The sequence below is a fragment of the Ceratosolen solmsi genome, unplaced genomic scaffold, assembly GCF_000503995.2.
Source record: "Ceratosolen solmsi marchali unplaced genomic scaffold, CerSol_1.0 scaffold1, whole genome shotgun sequence".
NCBI classification, from domain to species: Eukaryota; Metazoa; Arthropoda; class Insecta; order Hymenoptera; family Agaonidae; genus Ceratosolen; species Ceratosolen solmsi.
Window position 1 is genome coordinate 4867293 of NW_011948415.1, and position 13770 is coordinate 4881062.

At 37.0% G+C, this 13770-nt stretch overlaps 1 protein-coding gene across 1 annotated transcript in view; it reads left to right on the forward strand.

Moving 5' to 3' along the window:
* Nucleotides 1-13770, forward strand: part of ssh (Protein phosphatase Slingshot) — a 225680-nt gene that overhangs the window by 92135 nt on the left and 119775 nt on the right.

Consider the following 13770-nt stretch of genomic DNA (forward strand, 5'->3'; position numbering starts at 1 on the left):
TTGCAATTTAAATATAAGAAGTGCGTTTAAATTTGTCAATTATATCGACAATTATATTCTTAATTGTTGTGCGGTGAAAATGTATTTATCCATTAATTCGGTACTTACTTACCGCACGCACGTAGCTCGAGAAAAAAGATAAACAATGTCAGAATAATAATGAAGTAGTTCTTAGTCCACATTTGTATTAAAAATTTGACAGCTCATTCACTTTTTACAATACACGTTGCCCTAGTGCAGGTATGGTCGATACTTCCATAAGGACCGGCTGCACTTACAATTGCTCACTATATAAATGTCACACTACACTCTGAATATAAATCAGACGCACCGCTGGTCTTCGAAATACTCAGCTTCGGCTCTTGTGCCAGCATTATCAGTCCTTCCACTTTGCAGCCTCTCCCGCTACATACGCATTACACACTTATATGTATTTTTTGCATTGCTCAATTTGAAAAAGTTAATAAATAAGGGAACGTTGACTGTCAACCGTTTACTACGTGACGTGAACTGCAATATCATTTTATTCAGGTCTTTCGTTAATTTAAATTACGTTAATTTGCACATTTTCAATTATATAATTTACGGATAAAAGTTTGCAAATTCTGAAATAATTATTGCGAATATTATTTCACGTTCATTTACGTAAGTTAATTATCATTGCGAAATCGCCTACGTTTGTCATTTTTAATAATTCTAATTACAATTATCCCGGATTACGGTAAAAAATTTAATTGATTTTTATCCAATTATTAATAAATTTTATATTATGCAGTATTTATTATAATACAATTTCGCTTGAATTACAACTTTTTAAATAAAATTTGACGCTTACAGTTTATATAAAAATTATTATACAATTTTATAAATTCAGCTTTCTCTTTATTAATTTGTCCTTTAAACTTAGCGGTTAATTTCCTTTTTTAATCTCGATATAATTCGATAAATTTTATTCGATTTTCTCAGATCCTATTAATAATAGATCGGTTTTTATTAAAATTTCATCGTAGTTTAAAAGGAATAGCGACTAGCAAATTAGCCATTTCAATGTGATTATGTGGGAAGACCTGGATTAGATATTATTTTTTTTCTTTTTTTACAAACATAGTGTATTTTAATTTTATTAATAATTATTCTCATCGAGATATTCTCACTCTCGAGAAATAAATTCTATTTTATATTTAAATTATTATATACAGTTTTTATTATATTTCATTATACATTGCTTATGTTATATGGTTAATATTTTACATATAAAATTAAATATTACAATTATTCAAACGAGTAATTATATAATACAAACTAACAATCTAAGTTTATTATCAAACGATACATTTTTCATAATAATAAGTAAATGTGAAAAGTTAAATAGCAGAAGAGATACTTCTATTGCATTACGATAAAATAGGTTTCTTTAATTTGCCCTTACTTACTTATTGCCAGTAAAAATAATGAACGATAATAAAAAATGAGATTGTAAAGTATAAAATAGAAGCTCATTCGAAACCTCAACCTATATTGACGTTTGCACATATTTTTTAGATAAGTTTAGCCATAAAAGTATGGTCGTAGAGTCCTTTGCAATTTATTTACGAAAGTATCCGATTTTTCAGGATTAAATCCTAACGTATGAATAATTTTTACCAATAACGTGAATTACTTTTATATAAACGTTTATAATTATTGATAAATCCCTTGTTGTTGTTGTTGTTGTTGTTGTTGTTGTTTTTTTTTTTTTTTTATAATAAAATTTTTGCATTACTGACTTGTGCACCGATTTTTTACGCCCACATGTAAAATATAAGCTGCCTCTCGAAACATACCGATTTTGAAATGTTTACTCGCATCGCGGATAACTTTGAATTTTTCAGAAACTAAGTGGACGTTTCGCAGATGGATCGAAGAGCGCAAGAAGTTGACGATACTTCGTCAACGAGGCTCTTCGACCAATGAAACCTCAGTGTGTAAAATCGGTTTGCATATACATGTGCACGTGGAAGAAGTTATCGGTACGCTTTAGCATACCGATTCAAGTTACAGTGTGTGTTGCATCGTTCCTAGAAGCGATAACATAACACTGGAGCGCTGTTGCATGCAAATGTTGCTGCCGTTACCGCCGCTTTATTTCCGAGAGGCGATACGTGACAGAAGTGCTTAAGTGGAGGTCGTCCGACGTTATCTTTGCCTTATCCAGTCGGCAAATTCTTCCAATTGTTTGTGTAGAAAAAGAAAATTGTTAAGAGGGGCGCTGTTGCAGCTTAAATCTAATGTATTATCTAATGTAATCGCTGCGAATGTATATCAACAAGATTTTTCAATTGATAAGTCGTCCGTAAATTCTTAAAGCTGATAAAATGTAAGCTGACAGCCAATTTCTATCCCAATTTCACCCTATTTATATAATAAAGCATGTACGCAATTATCTTTTTATTCTCGAAGGAGCGTGAGTTTCTGGGAATTGAATAGGAAGTTCATATCAGTCGACTCGATTTAATAGTCCAGGGACATTTATATATATATATATATATATATATTTAAATATAATGCGTTCTAATTAAAAGCTTTATTGAAATGCGTATATTTATTTTAATGTTAATCGATTGAATATGAAGTTAAAGGTTAAAAAAGCAGTTTATTATTTTTATCACGCACACATGCATACATTTTCACAATACATGCATTTATATGTATAATACGATATCTAAGATTGAATATCGTCAATGATTTTTATAATGAACTAAAATGCCTATTAAATAATTAATATCCGTTCAATATTAAAGTTTTATTAGATAAAAGTAGTTGGTTTGGAGGCTTCTTTTATAAAGTTTTGTTGCTGCAACTTATTGATTGTAGCTCGAGTACTATAGTTCCATTTATATTCTTCTATAATTTCTGACGTCAGCAATTACTGCGTTTCATTATCGTTAAACGCTCATTATACGAACAAAATTTCTTAAAAAATCTCTTTATACAATACAATCCACATTAATCACAATTATGTGACTATATTATACTACTAATAGAAAAACGAAAGTTGTTCGGAAAAATAATTATTCGTAGAGATCTTAAAAAACTGACCGAACACCATTGGATCGTAATTAAAGCTCAAAATTATAGAATCCATCTAGTCTAGAGGAATAATATAATTTAATTCCCGATGATACAGGTAAAGTAAAGTATTTGCATTTTGAAAGAATGCTGATAATAAAAGGAAGAGAGTAAAATTATATGCTCGAAAAGAGGGTATCATGATGCGGCCTGACGCTGTTGGTTGTGCAAAAACTCGAAAGATAAAATTAATACAATAAAAAGTAATAAAAAAATTTATAAATTAAGTATCGATGACGTTTAAAAACGCAAGACTTCTCCCCCTGTTTTTTTAATTTAAATTTTTATGCACAAAGAAATATAAAATAAATGGATATTTATATTGTACAAATCTGTCTGAGGAATTATAAAATAAATGGATATTTATATTGTACAGGAACATATAAAAGAATGACAAATTTCATATATACGTTGTGTGATCTTTGGTAAAAAATATTTTGTATAAGACTGATGGGAGAAAAAATTTATTTAATTAAATGCTAGCCAGTATTTTTCATATACTTTTTTGTTAAATGAAAACAATTTGTAAAATTAGGGAATCAAAGATAACAAAATGAGAATATAAAAATAAGCCTCAAGGCTATCTTCTCTTATTACAATGATTATCTAAGTTTATTATAAGGTCAGCTGTTGTCTGTAATCTCTATAAATATAAATGTTTTTGTATGTCCACATTGGCATGTATTTTTCATACTCAAATGTTGACATTCGTTCCAAAATACAGGCTGGCGCGCGCGCGCGCGCACACACACACACACACACACACAGAGAGAGAGAGAGAGAGAGAGAGAGTTAATAATAAATTAATACAATATATGCGTGCATTATTAAAAATCATTATGAATAATTAAGTTGTAAAGTGCTTGGGAAAGTACCATCGAATCGCACGTTGCACAAAATACTTAGATTAATGTCCTCGATGGATTCAGTCGAGATGCAAAGGAGAGAAAATGCCCAGGATTAGGGAGATACGACCGGTATTATTGCTTTCTTGACAGGCGACACACACCACACCACATTCATTGTACATACAGCACTACCAACGTCTCGTCGGCACTTGACCAAGTTCGAGAATCGATTCGTTGTCGGGCAGCGAAAAAATAAACACAACCACCCCCTCCCCTCCAACCAATCAATAAGAGCACTCGAGGGGACCTATCTCCCGTACGAATGCACACGCAGTCACGATGGAAAGTGAAATGGAGGAATTCGTGCTCTCGTCAATCGGGAAAACTGCGCGGCCTCGAGACCGGGGAAGTCGAGGCACAATATGGAAAGTGTTAATAAACTACGCGCGTCGTCACGATCGCGAGGCAATAATAATAACCATACGTCGGCCTGCGCGTTCCAAATGTATAAGCAACGACCCGTAACAATGGCAACACACATACCGCCGCTTATATATCGACTACCGAAGACATTCACGAGATGCACGGTCACGATGTGCCCCGCGTTCCACTCTCGGGAATTATGTTCATCGTTGCTTTTACGATCTTAATTGAAAGGCGCACGATGCGGGATCATCGCGTCGAGGGGACGAAATTATCGCCACGGGTTATCGATGCGCCCGATGACGCCTTTTTTTTCTCGCGAGTCCCGGAGCGCCGAGGTGCGATGATCGCCGGAGAGCTGAGAGAGCATCGGTCGGTTCAGCGGTTACGCTCGCACGATACGAAGATAACATCGTCGGCGCTCAGCATTTATCTCATCTTTTTTTCCTCTTCCTTTTTTCATCAATGCATTATACATGCTTGGGATAAATTAGAGAGGGAGCAAAGCGAGGTGGATTTAGTGTCATTCACGGTGGCACTATTACGTCAATTGCAATTATCAAATACAAAAGAATTTTCTTTATTAAATATTAAATATTCATGCTGGGAGAAAGGGATAATTTTCCTCTCTCTTGTGGCTGGTTCTCTTATTCGTGTTCCATTTTGAATAAAGATCCGAATAATTCGTCGATCGTCGATTTCTACAAGTCCGGGAAAGTACTTAAATCCAGTTGAGTGAGTATGTCACGAAAGGTCCAGCGGTACTCGTCGGAAGCTCGTACCTTAATCCAATAATCCAACGGAGAATCGACGTTATCGTAATTTTATGCAACCTTAGAACGTAATTGTCGCGAAGTGAAGCCATTACCAGCTACCAAAGACAGCTAGTTTATCCAAAAGAAGTAAAATCGATGTATTCGCTTTGGATTTGCGTCTAGGAATTGCAAAACATTGGCACTTACGACGCTTTGAAAATAACGAGCGCGCACGTTCTCGCGCAACCACCTCTCGCGAATTTTGCCGCGAAAAGCACAAACGACGTCATCATAATGTCGTGATCCGTCAAAGCTCCGCAGCCGCAGCCGCAGCTCGCCTCTAAGCAACCGACGCCATCTTTCGCCTCCCGCGGTAATCTGCCTCCGACTCCTCGTCGGACCAATAACTCGCTCTTGCCAGTGACGTATTGCGCGAAGCGGCCGTTCCCTCCCCCAATCCCACCTAACCTCCAATCCTCACCTCCTCACCTCCTCACCACCCATTCATCATTAAGCCACCGCCAGATGCGAGAGAACGAGTGGATTCCCAATGCGGAAGCGCGGCGAGGTTTTATCGCGGCTTTATCGCCTACCCCCACCTCCGGCCAAGCCCATACCCCGATAAACTGACGATGCGCGAACGCTGGTCGTCAGGTGCTGGAGGACGAGGTTGCACCGACTACGCTGTCACCGACTTCGTCCGCACCGCCAAACTTCGGGCCTCTTTCCCAGAATTGGTGCCGCGTCCCCTCCTGACGCGCTAATAATAACCAATACGTGTGCGTGCGCGCAAGCCGAATCGTCTCTCGCCCACGCCTCCGGAGAGCCAAAGCAGCCTCTCACCTTAAACTCGCCGCACGAGCCACGTTTTTCAGTATCTCGTCGGACGCTGGACCCGCAGCTTCCAACCCCTAGTTGGATTTTCGGTCCTTGGCTCGGGATTTTTTTTCGCTCGCCCGATCGAGCGGTGACAAGCCGACCCCCGGAATTTGGCAAGCCTCGGAAATTACCCGGATTAGGCTTGTTCTGCGCCCATCTAAGCACCCGGCTCCGTTTGTTACACGAGTCAACATCGTATTTTTTCATCCATCCCGCCAACTGTTCGCCACTTTGGCTTTTTAAGCGCCACTCTATTCGCGCAATTTTATTCACGAGCGGCTGTGCAATTTTATCAGAGCCGTTGGATATGGGGAACCGACGGTAGCTTCTACCGCTGATCTAACGGGCGTTTTAGCGCGTGGATCGTCGATCAGGGGAGTGGGGTGCGCACGACATTGCTCGCCGAGGATGCGGATTTAGCGGTTCTTCTCGTCGTTAGAGCAACGCGCGTCCCCTCGGGGATTACGAAGCGGCTACGCGAGACGGAGATAATCGTACGAGGAAGGGATTGAGTGTGAAAGCTCGATGAGTAGGTGGTCTTCACGATTTTGATGCACACGAGACTCGGATAAGTCGAGTCGGAATCGCCACTAAAGTCCCGTAATACAAAAGCTCGGTGGGCCCTTTGGTGCGAGCCAAGTAACATAGGCGCGAGAATAAAGGCTAATCGCGATGAGCAACTACACGAAAATCATTACTTTCGCGCTTCTTAGAATTCTCGGCATGTGTTGATTAAACGCGAGTGTCCTTCGTCGTTTACGAGTAAAGGTAGACAAGTGCCGTGGGCTCGAGGTGGTCGGCCGACAAAAACAGAAGAGAAATCCATCGACCAGCAGTGCACGCGCACACCATAACGGAGAAGGTGATACCGGAAACCCCTGGGCAGCCCAGGACAGCGCCAGGGGTTGCATCAGCAAACCATCGGCCAATCGGGTACGCAAACGATGAGTCGCCTTTGCCATTAAATGCCATTATTGTTTCGCTTCAATTCAGAAACTCGATCGCGCTCATAGATGTCGGTGACGCGTCGCAAATATCCAGCTTTTTCCCTCTCGACGTTTTTCCTTGATGGGCTTGAAGTCCCGAGATGAATCTATTCTATAGTCTCTCATTGCGAAATTTTTCGATTTGTCCGAGTTTCTTTCCCTTCGAGGATAATATTTCGATTCCGCAGAAGTCCGTATACACGGTTTAAGGATCAAGTTGCACATTCTGTCCTAGTAAGAGAGAGAGAGAGAGAGAGAGAGAGAGAGAGAGAGAGAGAGATCTTTCATAAGACATTAAAGATTTCGATGTGTTTGCGAGTGTCTATTTTTTATTGTCATGTACAACTTGTAGATACTTGTTGTTTATTCATTGCCAATAATGATCAGCATAATTTTTTAATTTAAATTGTGCGATTTTTATATTGCCTAGTAATGAAAAAAATATTGCCTCGCTTCATGGTAATCGCCATAATGTTGAAAGCTTCCAACAATTATTGTAAACATAAATAAACGATGATTAACTTTCATAAATCAAGGTCGTGAATGTTACCAATGAATTTTCATAATAATTGATGGGTGCGTTTTCGTTAATATGCTATTTATTATTATTAGACAATTACTTTTATTTAGTATCAAATTATTATTGATTATTGATAAATTCTTCCAACAAATTACAGAGTTTTTAATTTTAAAGCCAGACAATTTGCGTTTCTCCGAGAATGTAAGGAGTAAAGAAAGCTTCGATTAAATAATTTGTGTATATAAATTATTATCGTACAAAGTTAATCGTCTTAAAAAAAAAAAACTTTCCCTTAGGAAATATATCAAATTTTATATTATTACGAATTTCCGAGTCATATTCACTTTGAGACTTTACTCTTAATTTGGCTAAAATATCTACCCAAAGTCTTTTATTGTTCTATTTCGATAATATATCGATAAGCACGGATATCGAGAAAGACGAGAGTTAAAGCTTCTTCGGAGCGTAACACACATTGTCATGTACATTGACTCATACGCCAACATTTCACTCGAAATTAATTCCATTATAATAGACGAGTAACAGGCAATTCATTGTCCATACGTATATACTGCTTATCTATCGATATCTTATTACAAACGGCAGTTTAATAAATCATCTACAAATACCTTTTTCTTTTGCGAAATTATTATTTTTTATTTTTATTTGCAATAAAATTATGCAATACAAACAAATGCACACGTTGCACTGCATCGAAATCGTCATTTTTCATATAAAAGATTTAAGCTATCTACACATTTTAGCTCTCGTACAATAAATAGTTATTTACGAACAGTCGATTATATATGAATAAAAATAAATATAGTTCATTTATTATATTAGTAAGAGTTCGGCAATATGATCGTTGTTTCTTTGCAAGCTGAGACTTTATTATGATACAAATAAATGTATATATGTAATTGCATATTACAAGTTTTCATTATATACCAGTTCGTAAATTGAGATTTAATATTATTGAATTTTTTTTTTTTTTTTTTTTTTTAATGATTGTTTATAATCTGCATGAACATGTATTTTTATATGCATGTGTACGTATAAGTGTATATATATATATATATATATATATATATATATATATAATGTAGTTACTAAAATTATTGATCAATTTCTACTGAAGTTGTAAAATTTTGAAATCATGCATTGTAAAACACAATTTATTATCCGAAATATATTGGTGATTTTTAAATACAGCTTATCTTCTTATTGTCTTATCTTTTTCTCTTGCTATGCAGTAACAAAAATGTATTATCTGCAAGCCACTGGTTAATTGCGTATATAATTAGCAGTTTACCTTAATTACACTTACAATTAGATGTATATCTTTGCATAAACTGTATATGTCGTTCATGCATATCATCATCGTCGTCGTCGTCGTCGTCGTCGTCGTCGTCGTCGTGGTCGTCATCGTCATCGACATCAGTAACGGTAATACATTTGCGCTTCGATACGCAAAAAGCAAGGCCAGTCTGCTATTTTACAGTCGCAGGAGTAATTGTACGCATGCGCTTCTGAACAATTGCATTAGGTGTGCGAGCACTTTGCAGTGACGCCTTCGGCATCGGTTCTTTCTCTTATCGGAGGAAATTCAATTACGTTCTCGGCTCGTGGTGCCAGGAAGCTTGTTGCCTCGTTGGGAAGTTTGCGATTGCACGCGAAAACTCGTTTCGTGGCAGAGGCGCGGAATGGGGGCGGGGGGGGGGCGAAGAGAGGGAGAGCGACAGGCCATGTTCCTTTTTCCTTTATCGCGCACGATGCGCAGATTTACATGTCGCGAGGTTTTCGTGCCGTTGGCGTCGAGCGCTTCTAAATTGTCACCTGAAGATGCTTACCTGGCTAACAAAGAATCGAGTACTGCCGAACTCAGGCGATCAATCGAATGCAATCGCACACTAAAAATTATGCCGTTGCAATGTAAATGTAAGAGTGCAGTTTTGTAACTGCCGAGTAGCGCTGATTTCCCGAGGTTAATTAATTCCATTGTCAATTTGAAAAATACACCACAAAGCAACAAACGCGTTTTCCAGCACATGTTAAAATGTTATTTTATTCGTATCATATCTCATTACAGCATTAAATTCGACAGGTAAAAGATCCTTCGGAGAAAGTAGCCAGATAAAAAAAATGCCATTGTCAAAGCTCTACAAAAAAAAAAAAAAAAAAAAAAAAAAAACCATTATTCGCGCCATTACGAGGCTTACCGAGTATCAGTAATGAGACTATTAGGAGGCATCGACGACGCTTCTCTTCCTAACTATAATGTACCGTTCGCTAGTTGCGATATACTTTTAATCACTTGGAGATCTCAATAAAAAAAAAAAACCTTAAAGAAGGCTAAGTACTTTAAACCTATGATATTTAAAATTTTGGCTCTAATACGCAAAGCATAAATTGTAAATATTATGATAGAGACATTTGAAAATTGGAGCCAAAAATGTTATGTCAAATATATTTTCTTAATACTTCTGACCTAATCGATGAGACAATGATTAGATCAATAAATGTGACTGTTGTTCCCCTTTTGTTTCGTATTATACAAAAGACTTAATTAATGCAAAGTTATATTCTAAGAATTCTTGAATCCAATTTTCTTGAATAATTTACCCAATTATGAATTATGCGAAAAAAATATTGTTTTAAAGCTCGAAATATATTAATAGTGTATTATCGTTAAGGGAAGAAATTAATTTAACGAAACCGATGATTAACATCAAGCCGTTTTCTACTTAATATTTAATGTTTTCTTTTTTGTTTTTGTTTTTGTTTTTGTTTTGCCTCGCTTCTTACGATTAATGAATTTGTAATAATTTACATTCATGCGAATGAACATTAAATAAAAAATTCTATCGTATCGAGCATAGGAATTTAAATTGTAAAAATTACGTAGTATTTCAATTGATTTTATAAGAAAAAAGTATATATTAGACGAATTTGCAATTTTAGATAGTAATTAATAAAAAGAACAAGCCACAAATGAGAAATATTTATTTATCAATCAAAATAAGTAGAGTGCATGCTCAGATGCCATAATTTTCATATGCAATAATTTACGGCTGTCGTTTCTTGGATTAATATTTATGCCAATGCAGCTCTTCTATTTTCGTTTCAAACGACTATCGGGATAAATATGTTCACGTTTATAAACAATCGATTAGTAGAACAACGACTGAGAGAGTGGAGGAGGAGAAGGAGAGAGGCTATTGTGACGAATGATTGAATTCTCAAATCTTCCATAGGTAATTATGGGTATACGAGCACGTTCGACCCTATAAGAATGATAAGCAATGCAAAGTGAGGGGATGAGGTTATTATTAGAATGTGTTGCGAAAAGAGTTGGTAAGATTGCACATTAGTGGGAGAGCGTGTGCGTGCGCGTAGATGTGAAGAAATGCATGAAAATGAAGTGGATCATCTCTGGTATCAGGGGGTGTGGAGGGGAGTTGTAATTTAGATTTCCTTCAAAATCGAATATACTATAAGAATCTATTGGCACGGCACTTTATAAACATTCGAGAGAATGACTACTATATTGCCATTAAATTCAATTACGCAGTAAGCAACGCTCGCTAATAAAGAGCGAAACGAAAGAGCCTTTTTATAGTATTAGGCTCGCGCTTGCATTTTCCACAGCGCGTGCGGGGTTTCCGAGATTCGCACACTTCCTCGCTTCATAAACCAACGACTCTGCGCATTTCTCCATCGAGCATATCCCTTCTACGCCTTCGCCTCTTCCCCCGTCTCATTCTTCCTTACCTTCTTTCCCCTGTCCCCTCGTCCCCCCACGCCACCCATCGCCCCCCGCCAGCCCCATCGCCCCCTCGTCCCCCTCACCCACGCACGCCACTCACCACACGCCTCATCGCCCCTCACCCGTCACCCCTCACCGCTCAGCCAAAGCTCCGCAGCTCGCGCTGCTTTCGGCAAGCGTGTAATTTCCATTTCGTTTTCGATTTCGTTTGGCGCACTGCAAGCCGCGCATTACATCCCTCGGGCTCGAATAAACATACTGGTTTGCGCAGCTGCCGAGAGACGTCCAGTGTCATCGTATTGGAATGTGACGCGCGGATCGACGAATGAGGAAAAGAGTCGCCGAGTGCACAATTCGCATACTAAACGCACTTGGGGACGACGTCTAATGGGAATTCCAGCGAGACTCTGGATTATTATGTCGCCTCTGTGCACCGACGGCGACTACAGCCTTGGAATTTCAAAATATCGACTCGCTGTCTCCATTGTTCGCGCTACACCGCTTTTACGACGACGGTGCGAAGATCCATCCAGAGCGCTTTTCTTTGGTGTTTCCTCGTCTCTTCAGTCGCTGAGGCGCCGTGGTCGCTCAGTTCCCTGCGATGTTGTAATTATACTCGCTGCTTACTTTTGAGTCGGGAATAGCGCGACGATGCCCGGTTATTTTTAGCATTAATAATCGCCGTCTTAGCCCTTAATAAACTCTTAATAAAGCTCATTTGGTCCACTGGTATTTTACATATTTTGCTTGTTTTTGTGTCCTTTTACATGTCACATTTACTTTAGGGGTCACAATATAGTCAGTAATTTTTTTATAATTAATATTCAACGTGTATTTAATGTCTACGTTTGGAGCCAGAGTCGAAAATTAAATACGTCATTCTAGATAAATAATAAAATTTAATAGTTTATTGTGCTAGATCTGTGTTGTATCTAAAGGATTTAGTCTTGATAAATGATGAATCAACAAAGTTAGAAAACAATAGCGACGAATTAATTCATAAAATATTATGATATATTATTAATTTAATGTTTATTCAACGTGTGTGCGTATATATATATATATATATATATATATATATATATATATATATATATACACATTTGCCTTTAATTTTGCGCGCTATATTAAGTAACTTGAAACTATTGACATATATATTCGATACGTTTTTATGGATCTTTAATTAACATAAACGAGTTTAAACTGATGTATAAACTGAAATATAATATCTTATAATATCACGTATAGAGATATCTTACTTTTTCATATAATCGAGGCCATACAGTGAGAATATCTGAATGCAATTTTAATTAAAAATAATCATATTATTTGGTTATAATGAAAAAATTGACATTCAAGAGCTATACAATTTTCAAAGTTTTTCAATATAAAACAAGTCTCTTCCCGTTACTATTTTACACACGAATAATATAAATACTACATTATATTTATTAGTAAACTTTGGCACGTTTTTTTTTTTGTAAACACGTAATTCGTTGACTAGCAAGTTTTCATTTTCTCTCGAAATAGCAGTGATGAAATCGAAGATGAAATTTGCGAGAGCGCATACAATTTTATTTTATCTCGCTTTTGTCACGCTAGCGAAATATTTTGCTGAATATTATTTTTTGATTTGCCGCCAAGACTGCATTATCTATCGTCGATAATCCGTAATTTAATTAATAGGGTCGATAAAGTTTTAACGAATTTTGAATGAAATGTAGAATGAATATTGGCCTTGGAAAATCTTGGCCCTGCAACATATAATATATATTTTTATAAAAATGACACGCAGTTTTTGTAACTCAAATATATCATCGACTCAAACATCGATCGCATTCCCTTTTTTTTATATTAAAACGTATCATGGTAGTTCAATTAATCGACTGGCTAAATTGCTTTGGTCACTTTTAACTGGCCATCTCGATAAATCATAAGTCATTTCGTTTGGTTTTTATCAATAACTTTACGTTGAACGCTAAAATAGCTGCTCCCAATTGCTATTAAAAGCGGCTAATTTTACGTTTCGCCTTCTTCGACAATTGATTAATTAATTAGCGCTGGAATATAGATGCACTAAATTTCCTTTCCATTCGATCGAATGCTCCAGAATGCTAAATCCTCGATGTGATTAAGTATTAACCTTGGTCATAAGTTCATTATTAGCCTCCGAAACATTTGTCTACTTTAAATCTGGCTCACGTGCCGAGAAAGATTTATAAAATTTGCCTAAACGTACGCTCGATTACGCTCGACGTATACGAGTAAGATTGCCTTACAAGAGCGAACACACAAATTAAAATATCCGCGCTTTTATGATTAATATTAATTACACCGAGATGCACGATAGATTAATATTATGAATTCCGAGTCTGGTGTACGAGTTCCCCATTAAATTAGCTTTCGTCAATATCGACTCGCCTCGCAGACTCAGGTGACCAATAATCTTGTCGATCTCTAGACTACTCGCCCTCGATCGCACAAA